Source organism: Phyllobates terribilis, unplaced genomic scaffold (genome assembly GCF_046119375.1).
Source record: "Phyllobates terribilis strain yellow unplaced genomic scaffold, ASM4611937v1 Scaffold_1__5_contigs__length_1240528914, whole genome shotgun sequence".
In the NCBI taxonomy this organism is placed as follows: Eukaryota; Metazoa; Chordata; class Amphibia; order Anura; family Dendrobatidae; genus Phyllobates; species Phyllobates terribilis.
The window spans coordinates 57291081-57316712 of NW_027362761.1; the positions used below are offsets into that span (position 1 = coordinate 57291081).

Sequence of the window (25632 nt, forward strand, 5' to 3'; positions counted from 1 at the left end):
CCCATAGCAGACGTGTGACCTGGCGGCATTGGCGGATCCATTTGTATTTACGCGTCACAATATTATGCTTTGTGCGATAACCTGGTCTATTGTTATAATTGTGTGATTTGCAATAGTGATGAGCGGGCACTAAAATGCTCGGGTACTCGTTGCTCGGCTTGAGCAAATTGGAATGCTTGAGTGCTCGGTCCGAGTAACGAGCCCAATGTAAGTCTATGGGAAACTCAGGCATTTCTCCGGCGGCTCCCCCCGGCGATCTGCAGAGGGCCTAAAAATTGCCCAAATCGACGGGAACAGTGCTCAAATGACATGGAAACAGCATGGGGAAGACCCCTGGAAGCATTTCTGACTCCCAGGTCACTGCTGTCAACAACGTTGTCAGAGGTATTACGCCACTTTTACGGACTCACAATTAAACATGCAAAAACGAAACCAAAATGGATTTTCCTGGGCAATATGTTAAAGAACATCCTTTACAGGGTAATGACTTGTAGATAAGGCAAAATAAATAACCAAAAACAAAAATGCTCCTCCACACCTTGGGCTATGTTCACACGTAGCGTTTTTGATGAGCTTTTGCAGTTTCGCATTGCTTTCAACCAAGACAAATGCATTCACTGGGAAATGTAATTTTAACATTTTACAACCTTATCTGGCCATGTGGTGTGTGACCCATCATCAGACACATGGGAACAGCATGGGGAAGACCGCTGGAAGCATCTGACTCCCAGGTCACTGCCTAAAAGTGTGCCCATCATAAGTGATCCTTGGCGCATGCGAAGATGCCTCCCGCCATGCACCTGTCGTTGCAGACTTGCAACAATCACCGTCCATGTCCTTGTCCCAGCGCAGCGTAAAGTTGTCCCTACCCCATTCCTTGGAATACAAGCGCAAGTATGCAGCCAGCCAGCCACCCACCCACAGGCTGCAATACTATACTGCCAAATTTTTGACAGCTGCTTGCACTGTGGCCTTTTAGGCTCGTGGAAGCGGAAGCTGTCCACAACCTCATGGCGGCGGTGGCCAGGTGTCCATACTCTGTCCCCAGCCACCACTATTTCTCCCGGTGTCGTCTCCGCCTTCCACAAGCACGGATCCCACAACATTATCCGTGCCCTCCCCAGTGCACTTACTGGGAAGGACCGCCTAACCACAAACACGTGGACAGGTGAATGTGGCCAGGGACGGTACGGAGCCAGTCCACAGCTTTTTTGCTGAGTTGTATTTCACCACAGCCATATTGTTTAGCTTGGTGAAAGGACTTGGGAAACAATATCTACCCAGCTGTCATTTCTCCCAGGAAGTCCTCTAAAGCTGCTTGCACTTGAAATGTGGCCTTTTAGGCTCGTGGAGGCGGAAGCTGTCCACAACCTCATGGCGACAGCGGCCGGGTGTCCATACTCAGACCCCAGTTATTGGGTCTATTTGTGGCTGGAGATGCTGATATACAGTATGTTCTTCTTATTGTGAATTAGCAATGATTGCATAAAGCAAGAGTTTGATTCTATATGTACCTCCCTGGACCTGTAGTCATAGTTTTATTGGTAACCCCTTCACGACGCGGCCAATTTCCAGTTTCCGTTTTTTCCTCCTGTTCTTCCCAGAGAAATATCTTTGTTATACACTGCTCAAAAAAATAAAGGGAACACTCAAATAACACATCCTAGATCTGAATGAATGAAATATTCTCATTGAATAGTTTGTTCTGTTCAAAGTTGAATGTGCTGACAACAAAATCACACAAAAATCATCAATGGAAATCAAATTTATTAATCAATGGAGGCCTGGATTTGGAGTCGCCCCCAAAATTAAAGTGGAAAAACACACTACAGGCTGATCCAACTTTGATGTAATGTCCAAGTCAAAATGAGGCTCAGTAGTGTGTGTGGCCTCCACGTGCCTGTATGACCTCCCTACAACGCCTGGGCATGCTCCTGATGAGGTTGCGGATGGTCTCCTGTGGGATCTCCTCTCAGACCTGGACTAAAGCATCCGCCAACTCCTGGATAGACTGTGGTGCAACGTGACGTTGGTGGATAGAGCAAGACATGATGTCCCAGATGTGCTCAATCGGATTCAGGTCTGGGGAACAGGCGTGCCAGTCCATAGCTTCAATGCCTTCATCTTGCAGGAACTGCTGACACACTCCAGCCACATGAGGTCTGGCATTGTTCTGCATTAGGAGGAACCCAGGGCCAACTGCACCAGCATATGGTCTTACAAGGCGTCTGAGGATCTCATCTCGGTACCTAATGGCAGTCAGGCTACCTCTGGCGAGCATATGGAGGGCTGTGCGGCCCTCCAAAGAAATACCACCCCACACCATTACTGACCCACTGCCAAACCTGTCATGCTGAAGGATGTTGCAGGCAGATCGCTGTCCACGGCGTCTCCAGACTCTGTCACGTCTGTCACATGTGCTCAGTCTGACCCTGCTTTCATCTGTGAAGAGCACAGGGCGCCAGTGGCGACTTTGCCAATCCTGGTGTTCTGTGGCAAATGCCAAGCGTCCTGCACGGTGTTGGGCTGTGAGCACAACCCCCATCTGTGGAGGTCGGGCCCTCATACCACCCTCATGGAGTCGGTTTCTAACGGTTTGTGCAGACACATGCACATTTGTGGCCTGCTGGAGGTCATTTTTCAGGGCTCTGGTAGTGCTCCTCCTGTTCCACTATTAGAAACTAGGAGGGGTATCAAGAGAAAAAAGAAAGTGTGTGAATAAGATTATACTTTTATTAATAGAATTAAAAAAAAAAATTATTTTAAATTTTGGTAGATTAATTAACATACATCAAAAGATGTATATTGGGCCGCTGCTATTATAAATTCTAAGCACTATCGGCCCACAAGATCCTGATTTCAATAGAATAGCACTAATATAAATAATCCACAACCAATGTCCCTACAATCATTTGGTTGGGTATTATAAATTGATTGTCCCAGCTACCTCCACTATACCTGTCAATTTATTTATATAAGCCATGTATTAAGATAACATCTCGATATAAGAGATGGTCATTGCAATCACCCTTATGCGCCTCCTATTAACCTCTCAGTTGTATGTATATGGCTGATGAGTCAATGGCAATATTATGAAGAGACGTATGTTATTGTAATTGTGCGTGCCTGTAACGGGGAGTTGTCATGCAAGCAGCGATAGAATCAGTGGAGGTAGCTGGGACAATCAATTTATAATACCCAACCAAATAATTGTAGGGACATTGGTTGTGGATTATTTATATTAGTGCTATCCCATTGAAATCAGGATCTTGTGGGCCGATAGTGCTTAGAATTTACAATAGCAGCGGCCCAATATACATCTTTTGATGTATGTTAATTAATCTACCAAAATTTTAAATAAAAACATTTTTTTAATTGTATTAATAAAAGTTAAATCTTATTCACACACTTTTTTTTCTCATGATACCCCTCCTAGTTTCTAATAGTCTTACAAATCGGTGCTGACCACTAGTGTGAATATTGTCCATTGTTTTAATCAGAAAACCTATACAATCTGCTCCTCCTGTTCCTCTTTGCACAAAGGTGGAGGTAGCGGTCCTGCTGCTGGGTTGTTGCCCTCCTACGGCCCCCTCCACGTCTCCTGGTGTACTGGTCTGTCTCCTGGTAGCGCCTCCAGCCTCTGGACACTACACTGAAAGACACAGCAAACCTTCTTGTCACAGCTCGCACTGATGTGCTATCCTGGATGAGCTGCACTACCTGAGCAACTTATGTGGGTTGTAGAGTCTGTCTCATGCTACCACGAGTGTGAAAGCACAACCAACATTCAAAAGTGACCAAAACATCAGCCAGAAAGCATTGGTACTGAGATGTGGTCTGTGGTCCCCACCTGCAGAACCATTCCTTTATTGAGGGTGTCTTGATAATTTCCATCTATTGTCTATTCCATTTGCACAACAGCATGTGAAATTGATAGTCAATCAGTGTTGCTTCCTAAGTGGACAGTTTGATTTCACAGAAGTTTGATTTACTTGGAGATAGGCTATGTGCCCACGATGCAGAAATGCTGCATATTTTTTCCGCTTCTCTCTGGCAGGAAAAACGCATGCGGATTTTACATGCGTTTTTCCCGCCAGGTAGAAGCGTTTGTCAAGCGTTTTTGCATGCATTTCTGCATGCGGGTTATCAAGCGCTTTTCCAAGCGATTTTAGCATCACTTGGAAAAGTGCTTGACAACTTGTTCACACTATATAAATCCATGCAGCTGGCATGGATTTATAGTAGTGTGACCAAGTTAGTTAAAAAAAAAAAGAATAAGAATGGTAAAAAGTAAAAATAAAAAGATTATACTTACCTTCCGATGTCCTCCCGGTGTTTTCTCTCCTGCGTCTGGTGTCTTGGGCGGCTCGCGGTGGTGTGAAGGACCTGCGGTGACGTCATTGAGTCATGTGACAGGTCACATGACTCAATGACGTCATGGCAGGTCCTTCACAATAACACGACCCATAGAGCAGACCAGACTTAGGGGAGAAAACACCGGGAGGACATCGGAAGGTAAGTATAAGCTTTAATTTTTATTTTAAATTATTTTTTTTACAGTTTCTATGGTACCCAGGTCTGGAGGAGAGTCTTCTCTTCTCCTCCAGACCTGGGTACCATCCGCACATTGAACCGTGTGATATCCGCTTGTGCAGATGCAGTGATGCGGATGTCACGCGGTCCAATGCAAGTCAATGGCGGCGATTACGCTGCGTGTCCGCAAAATTAATGGGCATGCTGTGTATTTTTCCACAATGATAATCCGCAGCGGAAATTTCCGCAGCATGTGCACAGCACATGCAGATTATCATTGGGGACCATGGGGCACGCATTGCCAAGCGTTTTTTAAGTGTTTTCGCTGCGGAAGTTCCGCGGCAAAAACGCTTGAAAAACGCATAGTGGGCACGCAGCCTTATATTCTGTTGTTTAAGTGTTCCCTTTATTTTTTTGAGCAGTGTATTTCCTGTGCACATGGACATATGAGGGCTTGTTTTTTGCGGGACAGGAAGTACTTTTGAATGGCACCATTCATTTTACCACACAGTGTACTGAAAAACGGGAAAAAAATTCCAAGTGGGGAGAAATGGTGACAAAAAAGCAATTCTGACATTGTTTTTTGGGAATTGTATTTACTGTGTATATTTTGTGTTAAAAATGACCTTGCAATATGATTTTGCTCATCAATATGATTACGGTGATACCAAACATGTCCAGCTTATTATTTTAGTGGTGGAAAAAAACAGACTTTTGCATACAAAAAAAAATAAATTGTTTGGGGTAACGCATTTTCGGAGACCCATAACGTTTTCATTTTTAGGCTGATGGAGCTGTGTGATTGCATATTTTTTGCGGGTTGAGACTGTTTTTATTGATACCATTTTGGGATAGATCTGACATTTTGATCGCTTGTTACAGCAAGTTGTTCTTGATTTTTTTCGTTGACTATGTTTACCATCTGGTTTATTTTTATATTTTGATAGATCGGACTTTTCTATACGCGGTGATATCACATATGTGTATTTTTTCATTACCTTTACTTTTAATGGGGGTATAAGTGAGGTGATTTGAACTTTTGTGTTTTTTTTTTTTATTTCAGTTTTTTAAAACATTTTTTTCTTTACTTTTCACTGTTCTTTTAGGGGACTTGAAGCTGCGATCATCTGATCGCTGATACTATATACAGCGATGTCACAGCATTGCTGTATATAGCACAAATCACAGTCTCTTTTGATGTCCGGCCACAGGCAGGGTTCCTGTAATGACCGGCATGGAGGTCTTCGACAGACCCCCTGCTGCCATAGCAACCCATTGATGACCTGTGAACATTGATGTCAAAATGGTATCAATGAAAACGGCAGCTGACCACAAACCATACAAGCCCTCACATTGCGTTATGGATGGAAACGGAAAATGGCGACACAACCGACAGAATTGGTTATTGCCACAAATTCTTCCTGTTATTGTACAGTAAAATGAATGGCATCATTCAAAATGATAAAACATAAGCCCTCACACAGCTATGGCTCAGGAAAAATAAAAAGTTATGGCTTTTGGAAGAAGAGATAAAGTGCATAGATCAAACACCTGTCCGGTGCTGAAGGGGTTAAAGGGAGTTAGAGGGTATGTCTGTCACGCTGTACTGTGGCTTGGTGTGAGCTGAGGTAACATGAAGCCCTTTGTAGTACAGCAGGGGTCACGGCAGTGGAAATACACAGGTAAATATATGCGCGCATGACAGCCTGAGATCTGTGAGAAAGCTCCGAGCACACAGCAGCACAGTCACCCCTGACACGCAGTGACCACGCCCACTGCCGCGCTGATTGTGGCCTTTGCGCAGCTGTGGTCCAGCCAGTGTTGAGGTGCATGTTCCGCCCACTTCCCCCGGGAGCTCCGCCTCTCAGCCGCGTCATTCTGCAGAGTCTCGTTGAACTCGTTCCCGGTTGCCTTGCTGCAGCTCGCATCGTGACCGCTCATTTTCTGTTCCGTGGCTACCGACCTGGCGCTGAACACCCCCCAGGTAAATAATAGTGGTGAAACCCGGCTAGGAGCTATAAAGTGTAGGTGTGCCTGTTCCACTTGGGGGGAGGGGGCGACTTCTAGTATGGGTCCCATCATTTACGGTCAGCCCCCTCCTCCTGACTTATATTAGGTGTTCTACCTTGCCTTCATAGTCATGTACTTCCATCTCCTCTTTATGCCCTGAGGTCACTGATTATGGCGGCAGAATAGATATTGTAGAGACTCCTGGAGATGTCTAGTCCTCCTGATCAACCTCATTGTGGTGAACATATGAGATGAAGTGACAGGTCTGCAGTGTTTCTATGGCAGAGTGCTGTGCCATCCACTGTCTCCTTGCCAGTTGGTACTGTAGAGTATGAAGAGTGGCGTGCCTGCTGGTGCTGTGGCAATAATACCCGTGCTGGCTTCCTACTGTCCCTGTAATTAGATCTCATGCCCACTCCTTGCCGTTCTCTGGTGGGCACGCCTGCCCCTTAGCTGTAATTCTGATATTGGACCTGACAGCTGTCACCCCATCCCACGGGCACAGTGCCGGACCACCTTACTGAAAAATGTCAAGTTGGTAAGTTGTTTGAAAATTAATTTAAAGGTAAAGTCATATCTGAAAAAATCACCAGTTATTGTGATCAGAGTGGCATCAGTTTTTCCCGGACGCGGAGAGAAAAAAAAAAAAGTTGAAAGTCCGACCGCAGTCCGGTTTATTAATTTTTTTTCACTGACTTGTACACGTGCGTTGCCGATTTTAATCCGACACTCGGATCAATACCAGACGTGTCACCGATTTATTTATTTTTTTTCTGCAGACCACTCTGTTTGAGGGAAAAAAATCAGCTATGTGCACAGCCTGTTAGAATATCATAGGTACGAGTGCTATCCATGAAAACCCCGGATAGCACTCGTATGAGAAAATCGGGGTGTGCACAAGCCCTAAGAGTAGTGCACATCAGTTTTCGGTGTATGTATGGTGCTGAATACAGGCAGCTTCTAGCATGCTAACTGGGGTGCATTTGATTCTCACACACAGGCATCGCCGCCCCACTTTTAGGGAATAAGGGAAGAGAGAACCCTATTATACTGTTCGTGTCTGCAGATTACATGGCTTCAGGTGCAGTTAGGATGGAAATACATGAAGGATTTCCATCAGATCCCATATATCTTTCTTAGAGCTGAACTTAACAGCTTCACGGGCATATAGGAGGCAGTTGGGTCCGGAGACCCGGCAGTTGGGTCCGGAGACCCAGCAGTCGGCCAGTGTGAAACCGGCCTTATGCTAAGTGCACACTGCTCCCATGCACTTGGCCAAAAGTACACAGAGCCCTCCCTGACGTAAACTTTTCCATAGGCGACCATTCACCAAACGCAGGCTGAAAGTGTACACTTCATCTGACAGGTATGGTTCAGCATTTAAATGTATACAGACTGCACTTTCTTATACAGAGCTCCACAGCAAAAAGACATATATACCCTGCCCTATACATCTCTTAACACCTTGTCAATCAGTCCTAACTGTAGTCACTGTCCGGCATATACAGTGGCATGTAAAAGTCTGGGGATCTCCGGTCAAAAGGGGTTGTGAACAATTTAGCAAGTTGAAGGTGAAACAATCTCTTAACAGGCCTGAAGTTAAAGATGACACATTTCCTTTGTATTTTAGGCAAAAAATATATACCGTGTTTCCCCGAAAGTAAGGCCCTGTCTTACATTAATTTTACCCCCAAAAGTCCCACCCTGCCTTACTTTCGGGGGAGGCCTTACATTGGGAAAAAAAATGACAATTTTTTTTAACAATAAAATTAACATTTATTAACAGTCCGGCAACCCTCCCCATCCTCCCCCCTGCAGCATCCCCATACAGTGGTTCTGCCCCCCACTCTGCCACCACACATACTGACACATACGGTACCGGTACAGCCCCACACGGCACCCACACACATATCGTACCGGTACCGTACACACACTGACACATACAGCCCCATACGGCACCCATACACATACCGTACACACACACACACACACAGAGAGTTTCGGAACTTACCGTTACTTTCCTTCTGTTTCGATCTCCTCTGCGGTGCCGGGCTGACGATTCGGATGCCGGGGAAGCTGGACCAATCGGAGCGAGCCTGTAGGCGGTGACGTCGCAGCTGATTTGGCCAATCAGCTGCGAGCCGGCTGACTGGCCAATCACAGCTCGGGCTGGTGGCCAGCAGGGACTACGGTAGGGAGCCTGTGACGAACAGGCTGATCGGCCAATCAGCCTTACATTCCCCGCCCCCCCCCCCCCCCCCCCCCCCCCCGCTACCCTGCCTTACAATCGGGGGGTGCCCTACATTGGCGGACCCCCCGAAACCCCCCACCCTGCCTTACTTTCGGGGGGGCCTTACTTTCGGGGAAACACGGTATTTTGTCATCTTTTACATTTTAAAAATTCTAAAAAGGTAAATGTGCTGATACAAAAGTTTGGGCACCCTCCATGGTTAGTACCTAGTTGCCAGGGCTGTGGAGTCGGTAAGCCAAACTCTGACTCCCTCATACATGGCTCATGTTGAAGTGATACATTTACTGTAGTAAAATGGTAACTACAGGCCTTTCATCACCATTATGATACAATAATAAAGCTATTTAGCTAGAACATAAAATCTATGTGCAGTTTATGAATTTCTTCTGAGAAATATTATTGTCGCCATCAGATCCTCCTTTGTAGATGATCTCAAATCTGATTATTTTAAGGCTAGAGAACAGATTGTTCTCAACTAAAAGCCTAGATCTTAGATCAGGAACAGAACAGACATTTATAGGACATTTCATAACTTTCCTAAATTCTTATGAAAAGATATTCAGCACATCCTGCATTGTAGTACTGAACCCAATTATTATATATTTTAGGAGTCAGTCCATTTTATACCGAACCCCGACTCCACAGCCCTGCTAGTAGCACTCCTTTTTGCAAGTATCACAGCTTGTAAATGCTTTTTTTGTAGCCACCCAAGAGTCTTTAACTTCTTGTTTGAGGGATTTTCATCCATTCTTCCTTGGAAAATTCTCCCAGTTCTGTGAGATTCCTGGGTCATCTTATATGCACTGCTATTTTGAGGTCTAGCTGCAGATTCTCAATGATGTTCAGATCAGGAGATTGTGAGGGCCATTGTAAAACCTTCATCTTGCGCCTTTTGAGGTAGTTTGTGTATTTTTACTTTTGTTTAGGATCATTATCTATTTGTAGTAGCCATCTTCTTTTCAACTTCATCTTTTTTTTTTACAGATGGTATGTTTGCATCTAGAATTAGTTGAAATTTAATTGAATCCATTCTTCTTTCTACCCATGCGCTTGGGGGATTCATAAGTCTGCAGTCACACAGACTTATCTCTTTAATGGTTGGTGAGATGTTCTTATCCTGAAACTCTGTGCCCTTTTTTTTCTCCACACATACCTTTGATCATTGTGGCCAAAGAGTTTTATTTTAACCTCCTCAGTCCATAGAACTTGTTTCCAAAATGCATCAGGCTTGTTTAGATGTTGTTTTGCATACTTCTGATGCTGAATTATATGGTGAGGACGCAGGAAAGGTTTTTTTTTTCTGATGACTCTTCCATGAAGTCCATATTGGTGCAGGTGTCTCTGAACAGTAGAACAATGTACCACAACTCCAGAGTCTGCTAAATCTTTCTGAAGGTCTTTTGCGTCAAGTGGCAGTTCTGATTTTTCTGTCTAACAATCCTACGAGCGCTAAAATTTAGCTTGGTCTTTCAGGCGTTATCTTGACCTTCATTGTTCCTGTTAACTGCTATTTCTTAATTACATTTCAAACTAAGGGCAACTTGAAAACACTTGGCTATCTTCTTACAGCCGTCTCCTGCTTTGTGGGCCTCCATCATTTTCTGAGTGCCTGGCAGCTGCTTAGAAGAACCCATGGCTGCTGTTTTTTGGCACAAGGTTAGAGGAGCCTGGATTTTTATAAAGCTGGAAAATTTGCATCACTTGACCTTTCCTAACGATGATAGCGAACAAGCCACAACCCTAACAGGCTAATTAAGGTCTGAAACCTTGGTCAAAGGTATCTGAGCACACAAATCTCCAAGGGTGCCCAAACTTTTACATTGGCCGATTTTCCGTTTTGTAATTTTTAAAATGTAAAGCATGACTAATATATATATATTTGCCTAAAATACAAATGAAATGTGTCATCTTTAGCTTTAGGCCTTTTAGAGATCATTTCATCTTCAACTTGCTTAAAGGGGTTTTCCCACGAACAAAAGTTGATTTTAATAAAAAGATCTTGCAATAATAATAACTTCCACAATTGGATGTGTATGAATAAAATGTTCCTGTGCTGAGATAATCTTATAAATGTGCCCCTGCTGTGTACTGTGTAATGGCCGTGTCGGACCGTGCAGGAACATGGTCTGATCATACTACAGCTCCTTTTTACATTTTATTTAAACTCATCCATTTGTGGAAATTATTAATATTCCAAGATCTATTGATTAAAATCAACTTTTGTTAATGGGAAAACCCCTTTAACTATTCACAATAACAGTAATTTTGACCAGGGGTGCTCAAACTTTTGCATGCCACTGTACCTCTGAGCATATATGCCTGACAGTGGCCATAAAATGGTTTGTCCCTTTTTCTATCCTGCATCACACAGCCAAGTGTTTTTCTTACCGTCAATTAAAAGTAATGAAGGCTTTAAGGCGTCTCCTTATTTCATTAACTCTTATGATTCAATAAAAATTCTCCTAATTTCTAAACGTTTACATCATTTAATACTTGGTAGAAATTTGTGTTGGCACACAAGACATCTTAATTGCATCTTCAGAGAGGTAGAGGATGTGAACTCGTGCCACCTATTGGAAGTAGCAATCCTAAAAGTCAACATTGACCCTCAAACGAGCCTTGTCACATGACTTAGGATGAAACGTTACCCCTTAGATTCAAGACCATATCGAATGATTTACTGACCTTTGTGATAGACTGATATTGACATGGTACACATCTGAAAACCATGCTTGGTTTCCAACTCTCTCTGACCTTCCCTGGCTCTATGAAGCCAGAGCTGGTAAAGGGGTTGTGCAGTACTTTAGATTACTCCCCATGTATCTCCCCCCAAGTCCCTAAGACTTTTTGTAAATACCTTCTGCTATTGATAATGCCTGTGAGCGGCGCTATCGGTGGCCGTTCACAGGCATCACGTGACCCCATCGCCGACGTCACGACAAGTGAGGCGTGACTCAGCGGTGGCTGCTGCCCTGGTTATCCCCCGCGTCACACCCAGCATCCACAGCATGCTTTCCCAATGAATGGGGAGAGGCGGAGCGCGCGGTGTGACTGGGGGGGGGGGGGGCATAGACAAGAGACCCCCGGCTGCTGCCAGCACTTGTCGTGACATCAGCGGATGTCAGCGTCGGCTGCAGCCGGGGGGTCACATGATGCCTGTGAGCAGCCACCGATAGCGCCGCTCACAGGCATTGTCAACAGCAGAAGGTATTTACAAAAAGTCTTAGGGACTTGGGGGGAGATACATGGGGAGTAATCTAAAGTACCACACAACCCCTTTAATGAAAGAAAAAGGGGGCTGGAGACAGTTGGAAAACAAGCAAGTAGGAAGGTGTATATATATAAAGGATTGACCCTGCTGGAAAGCACCGAGCGCTTGTACTTGTGGCTTGAGCAGTCATTCTGTGTTGACGAAGTCCCTTTAAAGGGAACCTGTCATCAGGATTTTGGTAAGTAAACTACAGGCATTGTCAGGTTGGCGCTGTTACACTAATTAAATGAATTAAAATGATACCTGGGTTGAAGAAATCTGTCTTGTGGTTCTTGTTTAACCTGTGTTTGCAGTTTGGCGTTCATGAGATTCTCGTGCTCCTGGGCAGCCTGTGGGTGGGTCTTCTTTTGGTGCTCTGGCCTCATCGTCATCATTCTGAGCTTAAATGACAGGTCACTGAACCTTCAATGACCTGCCTCCTATTTTAAATACTGCGCTTGTGCAGTTAATATTGTAATCTTTCAACAACATTTTTTTTGACTCCAGCAAATAATAATAATAATCTTTATTTTTTATATAGCGCTAACATATTCCGCAGCACTTTACATACATTATCGGCGCTGTCCCCATCGGGGCTAACAATCTAGATTCCCTATCAGTATGTCTTTGTAGTGTGGGAGGAAACCGGAGAACCCGGAGGATACCCACGCAAACATGGGGAGAACATACAAACTCCTTGCAGATGTTGTCCTTGGTGGGATTTGAACCCAGGACCCCAGCGCTGCAAGGCTGCAGAGCTAACCACTGTGCCACCGTGCTGGCGGTGGCGCATTCGCTGTAGCATCTATCTGCCAGCGAGGCTCTTAATGTGCGCAAGCGCCGCCGTTAGATGCTACTGCGCATGCGCCGTTTTGCTGGAGCCAAACTTTTTATTTCTCCCAACAAAATGGCGCTGGTGGCGCATGCACTGTAGCATGTATTGGCAAGCAATGCTTTTAATCTGCGCCCATTGGGCGTTGCTTGCGCAGATTCTGAGCGTCGCTTGCCGATAGATGCTATTGCACATGCACCGCCGACACCATTTTGCTGGAGCAAAAAAAATTGGCTCCAGCAAAATGATGGCGCATGCACAGCAGCATCTAACGGCAGTGCTTGCGCAGATTAAGAGCATCGTTGGCAGATAGATGCTACTGCGCATGCGCCATCTTGCTGGAGTAAAACTTTTCTTGTGCAGTTAATATTGTAATCTTTCAAAAGTGCAGTATTTTAAAATAGGAGGCAGGTCATTGAAGGTTCAGTGACCTGTCATTTAAGCCCAGAATGATGACTATGAGGCCAGAGCACCAAAAGAAGACCCACCCACAGGCTGCCCAAGAGCACGAGAATCTCATGAACGCCAAACTGCAAACACAGGTTAAACAAGAACCACAAGACAGATTTCTTCAACCCAGGTATCATTTTAATTCATTTTTATCAGTGTAACGGCGTCAACCTGACAATGCCTGTAGTTTACTTAGCAAAGTTCTGATGACAGGTTTCCTTTAAACTCTCCTTCCAATCCCCTGATATTAGATGCTGCACATTCCTCCATCTGTGTCTTATTAAATTGCTTGGAGCTGTGAGTTCACATGGTTCATCTAGCTAAAGACGTGGCAGTTATGTGCCGTGTTTTCTGAGATTGCCTTTGTGGCACAGCATGTTTTAGCTACACACAATGCAGGAGCAGCAGAGATTTGCGCTATGTCCAGGTAACAGTACAACGGAGCTAATGTACTAAAAATGGCAAGATGAACCCAAAACTGATGTAGATCTGGCACAGCATTGACAACAGTGGAAAACTTTCACGAGGATCCATAGATAGGATGAGAAGTGGTAAAAAAAAATGTGTTTGTAGTTCACATACCTCTTATTTTTCCATTGCTCTATGAAATCTGACGCAGCTTCATGTAACTATTAAAAGACTTGATGATAGCTGTATTTTTCCATAGTGGGGTTATTGTTAAGTTATTTTCTCACAAGTCATTGTTTGCCCAGAAGTGTGTCACTTGTGTATTACTGCTTCAGGGTTTCTGCTGTTATTACTTAAAGGGTTTGTCCACTACTAGGACATCCCCTTCTTGATCTAAATGTTTGGCCCCGATAAAATTTAAAAAGCCTACGCTCCCCTCCCATGCTGGCTCCGTTCCAGTAGTGTTGGCACTCGCTCACCCTGGGGCTCCCAAGTAGTTGTGATGACACGCGAGTACGGCGCCCAATAAGCGATGGCGTCACTGTCCCGGCCTTCAGACATTTTAAACATGAAGAGGAAGTCCGGGCTACAGCTGATCTGACTTCCTCTTCATGTTCAATGCGCCCGAAGGCCAGGACAGTGACCCCAACTCTGATTGGGCACCACGTGTTACAAAAGCTGCACGGGATCCCCGGGACCACTGGAACGGCGCCGGTACTGGAGGTAAGTATAGGTTTTCTTTTATTGGGAGCCAAACATTTTGATCAAGAAGGGGTTGTCCTAGTAGTGGACAACCCCTGTAAAACATGATGGACCTTGAATGGAAATAAGGTGACATAGCAGTGCTATCTGCGGCTTTGCACAACTTCTTTGTTCACAGAATTTCTGTTTATAGAGAGACATAATCTAAGTGGCCAATGCGGAGCACCTTCTCTGCCCCTAGTACACCCTCAATTAACGCTCCTATTTGTGTGGTGTCCTAATCGGGTTCCTATATAGGTGTATGGGGCCTCTGCTGCACCCCACTGTCAATATATTTCAATAAATGAGGACATGAGGTACGGTACTTATTAATATTTAAGTATTACAGATTCTCCCCCTTTCATGCTGCACTGTGCTCCTGTGCATGCAGTGGCTGCTGATGGGAGGACCATGTGACCAGATCTGTCAATCATCATCTTTCCAGTGAAAAATAAGTACGCTTGGAAAGCTATTTTTTCAATTGAAGGAGAGTGATAGGTCTGGTCACATGCTCCTCAATCAGCAGCCAATGTGTGGACTGAAGACCTTTGCAGTCTGAGAAAGGAAGATAATCTGTCAAAATTATGTTAGTGCTGCAAAATCATGTCTCCAGCATACTTGTTAATATCAAGATCAAGTGGCCAACCCCTTTAAGAAGCATATTTCCATCCATATGGCTCCCAGTGGAACCTACCATATACTGCAGTACACGGAGACTTTGCAGCTCCATAGTAGTAACAAGTTCAAGAAAAGTGTAAGGCACTCACCGGACTGTGCTAAAATGCTTCTTTAAAAACATCACAAGCTGGGGGGTATATGTCATGCTGTTCTTGACGATGGCTGTTTCGAGCTGACGCGCGCTTCAACGGGTCAAACAGGTATGGGGAATGTAACAAAGGTGATTACTTTTAAACACAAAATGACATCACCAAAAAGGGGTTGGAATAAGACCCGCCCACACCGCTGCGCACATATAAACAAAACAACGATATTAAAACAAAGTACAAAAAATAAGTTATAATCTGATTGACATTACATTACATTTTTTTTATAGAAACGCCGATATCTCTAATCTATCATTTAGGCCGGTGGGTCCCTGTGCTTCCTAGCGTAGGATCCACCATGCCTCTCTCCTGAGTAGGAGTCTATGCGGGTCCCCACCTCCTGCTGGTAAATGCACCTGCTCCAAACCAGCATAATTCATCAGTCTGGGAACTGCTTCATGAAACTCCCAGAAATGTTCAATCAATCTTTTGGAGCCTTTTTTTGTCTGTACTGATTTAAAATGTTCTCGGAATCTAATGAATAAAGGGCGAATCGTTTTGCCTATGTAATAGAAGCCACGAGGGCATAGAATTACATAGACCACATACTTCGTGCGGCAAGTAATAAAATCTTGCACCATATGAGTCGTACTGCCCATTTTGATACATTTTTCCGTGGTGTGAAACTGACAAAAATTGCAATGGCCACATTTAAAGTTACCTTTTGGAGAGTTTTGAAAGCCAATTTTTTGTGACTTTTTTGCTCTATTATGTACTAATAGGTCCCGTAAATTGTTGGTACGTCTACATGATACAATTGGACCCCGATCCACAATTTCAGTTAGGGTGTCGTCACTTCTCAACAGATGCCAATTATTTTGGATGGCATATCTGATCGCTTTATCCATGGAACTATAATTGAAATTAAATATATATCTTTTTTCTCTTTTTTTCTTTGTTTTGCAATAAGTTTTCTGTTTTTACTTTGATAGGAATTATTTATGTTTCTTGCTCTTTAAAAAGTAATCTCTAGGATTTTTTGTAGGATAGCCTCTCCTCAAAAATCTGCCCTCCAACTCTTTTGCCTGTTCCAAAAAACGATTCTGATGTGAATTGATTCCCTGGAGTCGTAAAAACTGACTATGGCAATGAGTTTTTTGTATAAGGTGGATGAATACTATCATAATGGAGTAGCATATTTGTTGAGGAGGGCTTCCTAAAAACTTCTGTTTTAATACTCAGTTCTTCAATAATGATCCTAACATCCAAAAAAATCGAGCTTGGTTCCCCCAAAAACTGAGGTAAAAGACATGTTAATTTTATTCCCATCATTTAGATATTTGACAAAGTCCTCAAAAGTACTTTTGGTTCCAGACCATACAATAAAAATATCATCCACATATCTGAGGTACAGACGAATATACCTCAGATATGTGTTGCATGGAGCATATATACACTACTCAAATAACACATCCTGGATCTGAATGAATGAAATATTCTCATTGAATACTTTGTTCTGTACAAAGTTGAATGTGCTGACAACAAAATCACACAAAAATCATCAATGAAAATCAAATTTATTAACCAATGGAGGCCTAGATTTTGAGTCTCCCCCAAAATTAAAGTGGAAAAACACACTACAGGCTGATCCAACTTTGATGTAATGTCCTTAAAACAAGTCAAAATGAGGCTCAGTATTGTGTGTGGCCTCCACGTGCCTGGATGACCTCCCTACAATGCCTGGACATGCTCCTGATGAGGTTGCAGATGGTCTCCTGTGGAATCTCCTCCCAGACCTGGACTAAAGCATCCGCCAACTCCTGGACAGTCTGTGGTGCAACGTGACGTTGGTGGATGGAGCGAGACATGATGTCCCAGATGTGCTCAATCGGATTCAGGTCTGGGGAACGGGCAGACCATTCCGTAGCTTCAATGCCTTCATCTTGCAGGAACTGCTGACGCACTCCACATGAGGTCTGGCATTGTCCTGCATTAGGAGGAACCCAGGGCCAACCGCACCAGCATATGGTCTCACAAGGGGTCTGAGGATCTCATCTCTGTACCTAATGGCAGTCAGGCTACTTCTGGTGAGCACATGAAGGGCTGTGCGGCCCTCCAAAGAAATGCCACCCCACACCATTACTGACCTACTGCCAAACCGGTCATGCTGAAGGATGTTGCAGGCAGCAGATCGCTCTCCACGGCGTCTCCAGACTCTGTCACGTCTGCCACATGTGCTCAGTGTGAACCTGCTTTCATCTGTGAAGAGCACAGGGCGCCAGTGGCGACTTTGCCAATCCTGGTGTTCTGTGGCAAATGCCAAGCGTCCTGCACGGTGTTGGGCTGTGAGCACAACCCCCATCTGTGGAAGTCGGCCCCTCATACCACCCTCATGAAGTCTGTTTCTAACCATTTGTGCAGACACATTCACATTTGTGGCCTGTTGGAGGTCATTTTGCAGGGCTCTTTCAGTGCTCCTCCTGTTCCTCCTTACACAAAGGAGGAGGTAACGGTCCTGCTGCTGGGTTGTTGCCCTCCTATGTCTCCCTCCACGTCTCCTGGTATCTGCTCCATGCTCTGGACACTGTGCTGACAGACAAAGCTACCCTTCTTGACACAGCTCGCACTGATGTGCGATCCTGGATGAACTGCACTACCTGAGCAACTTCTGTGGGTTGTACTGTAGACACCGCCTCATGCTACTGTACCTCTAGGGGTGAGAGCAATGGCAAAATGAAAAATTGACCAAAACAACAGCCAAAAAGGATGAGAACAGAGAAATGGTCTGTCACCACCTGCAGAACCACTCCTTTATAGGGGGTATCTTGCTAATTGCCGATCACTTCTACCAGTTGTCTGTTCCATTTGCACAACAGCAGGAGAAATTGATTGTCAATCAGTGTTGCTTCCTAAGTGGACAGTTTGATTTCACAGAAGTTTGATTTACTTGGAGTTACATTGTGTTGTTTAAGTGTTCTCTTTATTTTTTTGAGCAGTGTATATTTTTTTTGTCAAAAACTCCCAAAAACAAATTAGTGAAGGTACACGCTACCAGCGTGCCCATCGCAGTGCCATTATGTTGAATGAACCATTCATCTCATAAATTGAAAGGCATTATGGTTGAGAATGAATTTAACTTCTTCTGCAATAAACCTGGTCATGTCCTCACCAATATCTGTGTTGGTCAAAATAGATTTAATAGCTTCCACACCCATTTCTTGTGGGATTCTTGTATAAAGACTGTCTATATTAATAGAAACTAATAAAAAATCCTCCTGCCATGTAAATTCCCTCAAGACTTCTAGAAAGTCATTAATATCTTTTATATAGGATGGGGATCGATTTTTAAAAGAGGTTTAAGGAGCCATTCCATGTACTTAGGATAGGGGTTCCGTAAGGGACCCTATCCTGGAGATAATTTGACACCCGGGCGGTTGAGAAAGATTTTTGTATTTTTGGAATAAAATACCAATGAAGTTTTTTTAGGGAATTCAGGGTAAAGTTTTTCTGGCGCTCAAGCCTAGCTCTACTTGTTTTTTAGGAAGCTCTGTAGTTTTTTTAAAACTGTAGATTGGATTATGTCCTAATTTTTTATATGTATTTGAATCCATTAGTTGTCTCATCGCTTCTTGATGGTAATATTCTTGGGTGAGCAGAACTAGGTTCCCGCCCTTATCTGCTTCCCTAACAACTATATCTTTCCATCCCCTTAGTATATTTAATGCTTTTATTTCACTTGAGGATAAATTGTTGGTGAATTTGGGATAGATCATGGCCTTTACATTCCTCAAAACCTTGTCATGGAAAATATTAATACTGTTGCCTGGGGTAACTGGAGGCATAAAAGTAGACTTAATCCCTCCTGTAAAGGGTTCCCTGTGTGGAACTGTCGAAGGGGACCTTGCTCCAGTCGTTTCCTCCGCCGTAAGACTATTTAACAAAAGAGCATCATCCTTTTATCATTGCCAAAGAGGTGGTTTCTAAATTTCCAACCATAAATCCCAAAGGACCTATGGAACAGGGAGTTTCCCCTATGGGTGGATCATTAAGTGGATCATTAAGTGGCAGAGGAGATGTATTGAAGGATTTATATAAGTGCATTTTTCTCACGGACTTAATCATATCAATTTCAAACTCAGTATAGTCAAAGTTCTCAGGAATACAGTAATTCAGTCCTTTTGATAATAAAGATAACATGTCCCCATCCAAGGTTTTGTTCGTAAGGTATGATCTAGCGCCATGTGACCTGTTTCCTCTTTCGGCTGTTTCCATATGGAGTGTTTCCTACCACCCTTCCTAATTCTTCTCCGGTGTTTGTATTCATTGCACCTCTTTCTAAAGGGTCGGCAGGACCCCCATCTACATATTGGCCAGGATCATCATTGTTACTTGAATCAGAGTCAGTTGTCCAATATTCTTTTTGAGGACGTTTTCTGTACCTTCTTTTTTGGCGTGGATTTCTATTAAAATTAGATTGATATTTGTTATTTTTTTGCACAGTGTTATTCCAAGAAAAATTTTTTTCCAGTGTCAGTCAGCTTTGTCTCTGATGAATTTATCTCGTTTTCTTTGTTTGACTTCTGTTTGTATTAAGATCAATTTTTTTGTCCAGTTTTTTCATGAAGATATTCCATTGAAGTTCAGTCACTCGTGTTTAGTTCATTTTTGGCTTTTTCTAGTTCCACGGTAACAATATTATAATTTTTAATGTTTTCTTCCCACACTAGTTTAAGTAATTCCTGGGAGTTCCGAAGTAAAATATTTTCCCAAGCTGTTGCAAATTCTTTGCTTGCTTGAAAGCGAGTAATTTCTTTCTGGATTCGTAGTCCTCTGGGGACTCTGCCGCATTCTAAGATATGATTTCAAGGAGTTATTGGTCCAGAAGAGTTTGACCTCCTTTTCTGCTAGATTTGTGAGTTTATATTCCAGCGTCTTGGTACTAATGGTTTCAATAGCGTCTTTATGATCGCAGTCCAGAAAAAAGCTATTAACATTTTCCCTCCCAGCTTGTAGAGCATCAGGGGTCACTGGTGCTCCTGTATCCATCATGTGGATTAGTGTCTGCTGGCACTTGTTGTGCCACTGCTGGAGGTTATTGAGGCTGTGCTATGGCTAAAGAAATCAAATGTTCAATTGGAATAAGCAATAGGAAAACCAGCACCTACGCCTCCAATCTTCTTTTCTCTAAGAGACAGGGCCGGCGTCAGCACCCGGCGTGCCGGGGTCCACTCGTTATCGGGGCATCTGTGCAGGGCCGCCGGTGCTGTTCAAGCCCTGCTCTGCTTCACGCAGCAGCAGCAGTGTGCGGTCAGTGTGCTGCTGCTCCACCAATCAGGCCCAGTGCTGTCACTTTCCAGACATGGCTGTGCGGCTGTGTCTGATAGTAATGACACGGCGGGGTTGGCACTGCGCCTTTAATTTTGCTTGTGTCTCGCCCCAGCCGCGTCATTACTACCAGAAACAGCCACACAGCGCGCGGCCATGTCTGGAAAGTGACTGCACTGGGCCTGATTGGTGGAGCAGCAGCACACTGACTGTACACTGACTTCTGCTGCATGTAGCAGAGCAGGGCGTGGACAGCATCGGCGGCCCTGCACAGATGCCGGGGAAGCAGCCCAGGCCCCGAAAACGAGTGGGCCTCCCTGATGGTCCAGGGCCATGTGACACACCTGAGGCCCTGCACTGACACATGACTGAGGAGCTGGACGGGACACAGGCCAGGGGGCAGGTGAGCGAGCTTCCCCAATCCCCATATAAAAAATATTTCTAATGTGTGTGCATGTATGATGTGAATGTCTGTGTACGTCAGTGTGTATGACTGTGTATATATATTTGTCTGTTTTATATGTGTTTTTAAGAATGTATTCAAATACAGTACAGACCAAAAGTTTGGACACACCTCATTTAAAGATTTTTCTGTATTTTCATGACTGAAAATTGTACATTCACACTGAAGGCATCAAAACTATGAATTAGCACATGTGGAATTATATACTTAACAAAGTGTGAAACAACTGAAAATATGTCTTATATTTTAGGTTCTTCAATGTAGCCACCTTTTGCTTTGATGACTGCTTTGCACACTCTTGGCATTCTCTTGATGAGCTTCAAGAGGTAGTCACCGGAAATGGTCTTCCAGCAATCTTGAAGGAGTACCCAGAGATGCTTAGCACTTGTTGGCCCTTTTGCCTTCACTCTGCGGTCCAGCTCACCCCAAACCATCTCGATTGGGTTCAGGTCTGATGACTGTGGAGGCCAGGTCATCTGGCGTAGCACCCCATCACTCTCCTTCTTGGTCAAATAGCCCTTACACAGCCTGGACGTGTGTTTGGGGTCATTGTCCTGTTGAAAAATAAATGATGATCCAACTAAACGCAAACCGGATGGAATAGCATGCCGCTGCAAGATGCTGTGGTAGCCATGCTGGTTCAGTATGCCTTCAATTTTGAATAAATCCCCAACAGTGTCACCAGCAAAGCACCCCCACACCATCACACCTCCTCCTCCATGCTTCACGGTGGGAACCAGGCATGTAGAGTCCATCCGTTCACCTTTTCTGCGTTGCACAAAGACACAGTGGTTGGAACCAAAGATCTCAAATTTGGACTCATCAGACCAAAGCACAGATTTCCACTGGTCTAATGTCCATTCCTTGTGTTCTTTAGCCCAAACAAGTCTCTTCTGATTGTTGCCTGTCCTTAGCAGTGGTTTCCTAGCAGCTATTTTACCATGAAGGCCTGCTGCACAAAGTCTCCTCTTAACAGTTGTTGTAGAGATGTGTCTGCTGCTAGAACTCTGTGTGGCATTGACCTGGTCTCTAATCTGAGCTGCTGTTAACCTGCGATTTCTGAGGCTGGTGACTTGGATAAACTTATCCCCAGAAGCAGAGGGGACTCTTGGTCTTCCTTTCCTGGGGCGGTCCTCATGTGAGCCAGTTTCTTTGTAGCGCTTGATGGTTTTTGCAACTGCACTTGGAGACACTTTCAAAGTTTTCCCAATTTTTCAGACTGGCTGACCTTCATTTCTTAAAGTAATGATGGCCACTCGTTTTTCTTTACTTAGCTGCTTTTTTCTTGCCATAAGACAAATTCTAACAGTCTATTCAGTAGGACTATCAGCTGTGTAACCACCAGACTTCTGTACAACACAACTGATGGTCCCAACCCCATTTATAAGGCAAGAAATCCCACTTATTAAACCTGACAGGGCACACCTGTGAAGTGAAAACCATTTCCGGTGACTACCTCTTGAAGCTCATCAAGAGAATGCCAAGAGTGTGCAAAGCAGTCATCAAAGCAAAAGGTGGCTACTTTGAAGAACCTAGAATATAAGACCTATTTTCAGTTGTTTCACACTTTTTTGTTAAGTATATAATTTCACATGTGTTAATTCATAGTTTTGATGCCTTTAATGTGCATGTACAATTTTCATAGTCATGAAAATACAGAAATTTCTTTAAATGAGGTGTGTCCAAACTTTTGGTCTGTACTGTATGTATGTATCTGTGCGTGTCTGCGTATTGTGTGTGTATATCTGTGTACCATGTTCATGTGTGTATGTGTGTGCATGCCTGCGTACCGTGTGTATGCGCATGTCTGTACTGTGTGTGTGTGTGTGTGCGCGTGTGTCTGCATACTGTGTGTGTGCTTGTTTGCATATGTGAAGGATGAGGGGGCAGCCTGGGCCCTGTGTTGTATGCCTATATTTCTATACCGATATTGACTTTTAGGATTTCTATCTACTTCCACTAGGTGGCACTAGAGTTCTAGTCTTCCTCTCTGAAGAAACAATTTGCAAAGCTCCATACAGTTATATGAAAAAGTTTGATTGCACATTTTCTGTTAGTACAATAAACCTCATTTCAAGGCAGAAACATTACTGTGTCCAACAGTTATTACATTAATCAAACTGAAATAGCTGTTGCAAAAACACCAATTTTTATAAAACATTAAGCTTAAGATTAATAGGGGTGCCCAAACTTTTTCATATAACTGTAATACATTGCCATGTGGCCTGTGTGCACTGCTATACAATCTCCATGTATGCTGCTCTGTTGTCTACAATGGAGCCTAAAAATTCCTAGCAGACTCAAGCCCTGGCACTAAATGATTGCCCAAGCCATAAATATTTGCTGATCGGCGGTCGTTTAGTAGCTTGATTACACAGGCAGACCACGCTAAAGATGCTCACAGTACGATCTGTAATGTCATTCAATACACATAGGCTGCAGTTGTTCCCGGCAGCACAAGTCCTGTTTACAAGGAATAATGCGCTGCTGAGAGCAATGATCTTTTCTGGAAACCAAAAAATCTTTTCATTGTGCTGAGTGTCGGGTGTTTGCAGCCTGTTTACACTGAAATATTACCATGATACAGGAGTTCTTAAGAACTCTCATTCTTTCTTCTTTTTTCTTTGTGCTAATTTTTAATTTTAGAATAACTTTGAAATTTAGGAACAATTTGAAAAAAAAAATTGTAATGCGTATGTGTCTATACTGTGTTGTGAGTTATGAGTTGTCCATCTATCATGAGCTGTTTGCTCTAGCGCTGCTTGTTTGGTCAGTTCGTCAGCCTTTCATGTGTGGAGTGGATGAAATCTCCATTTGTGTATTTTGTTAAATATGAAATATTTCGCAGGAGAGTTTTGTTAAACATACCGAAGTTGTTAGTCTTTCAAGCGGATCTGTCACCAGATTTCACAGTACAAATGGCATACATTACTAAATATAGCTCTCAGACCTGATGAGGCTGATTTCATTATGTTGAAGATGTCTGGATAATCCTTTTATTTTTTTAAATTGTCAGGCCTGATATTGAAATAAGCCCTTTATAGAGTTGAATTCCTGAAATGCTTGTTGTAGTACAGGTGGCAAAGCTTTCAAAGGGGTTGTCCTTCAAGCAAAATACATTTTAATCAATAGATCTTGGAATAAAAATGTTTCACAGTTAGCCAGGGCAGGAAATAAGATTATAGAGACAACACAGAATGGGGTTGCAACTGATTCTTTGGCTAAGTGCCCACGATGCAGAAATGCTGCAGATTTTTTCCACATCTCCCTTGCAGGAAAAACGCATGCGGATTTTACATGCGTTTTTCCCGCCAGGTAGAAGCGTTTGTCAAGCGTTTTTGCATGCATTTCTGCATGCGGGTTATCCATGCAACCGGCAGGGTTGTGTGCCCAAGTAATAGTTAAAAAAAATAAATAAATAAAAAATTTATAAAAATGGTAAAAAATAAACATTCTACTCACCTTCCGATGCGCCCGGACTCTTGTACGGCTCGCGGTGGTGTGAAAGGACCTTTCATGACGTCATGCGACAGGTCATGACGTCAGTGGTCGCGTGACCTGTCACATGACTAAATGACGTCGCCGCAGGTCCTTTTAGACTATCACAAGCCGTACAGGAGACCGGGGGCCATCAGGAGGTGAGTATAATGTATGTTTATTTTTTTTTTTTAATTCTTTTTTTAACAGGTACTGTGGTACCCGCACATTGAATCGCTTAATATCCACATGTGCACATGTAGTCATGCGGATATTAAGCGATTCAATGCAAGTCGATGGCGGCAATTACGCTGCGTGTCCGCAAAATTAATGGACATGCTGCGTATTTTTCCGCAATGATAATCCACAGGGGAAATTTCTGCAGCATGTGCACAGCACATGCGGATTATCATTGGGGACCATGGGGCACGTATTACAAAATTCCACGGCAAAAACGCTTGAAAAATGCATAGTGGGCACACGCAGCCTTTCTGTGAGGTAAAACATGTTTTTAAACAAGCAGGGAAATGTTTTACCTCACAGAAAGTAGCAGCTGTGATCACATGCTGTAATATCTGTATAGCCTTTTGCATCCTCCCCTGCCCAGGAGATGTGGTATGATCAGACCATGTTCCTGCACTGTCAGACACAGTCATTACACAGTACACAGCAGGGGAACATTTATAAGATTATCTCAGCATCGGGACATTTATTTAACACATCCAGTTATGGAAATGATTATCCTTCCAAGATCTGTTGATTAAAATGTATTTTGTTTGTGGGACAACTCCTTTTATTTAGAATTACATGACCAATCTAATGTGGATTTTCAAAGTAAGTATACCAGCCTTATCAGGTAAAATACATCAATGTGATAATCTATACAGTTTGTACAGTAAAATCTGATGACAGATCCACTTTCAGATAGATATAGATAAGCTTTATGTCTTTGTAATTTATCTATATCTATAGATACACATATACACGCCTCCACAATTTGCAGCAGTAGTCAGTCGGAGATTGATGCTGCCCTAACAGGAGATTACTGAAGTGAATATATAGATTATGACTGATTGAGGACCTATAAACTCAGAGTCCACGAGTATAAAGAAATCACTGACTTGAATG

General features: G+C 43.5%; 1 protein-coding gene across 2 annotated transcripts in view; it reads left to right on the plus strand.

Moving 5' to 3' along the window:
• Positions 1-25632, plus strand: part of GNE (glucosamine (UDP-N-acetyl)-2-epimerase/N-acetylmannosamine kinase) — an 87168-nt gene that overhangs the window by 36971 nt on the left and 24565 nt on the right. Inside the window, exon 1 of one of the 2 annotated variants that reach the window (XM_073662184.1) lies at positions 6380-6517. The exons of the other annotated variant lie outside the window; for it this stretch is intronic. The gene's annotated coding sequence lies outside the window, so the exon portion shown is untranslated. Of the gene's footprint in view, positions 1-6379; positions 6518-25632 lie in introns of those variants that run through there. 2 annotated transcript variants of the gene reach the window in all.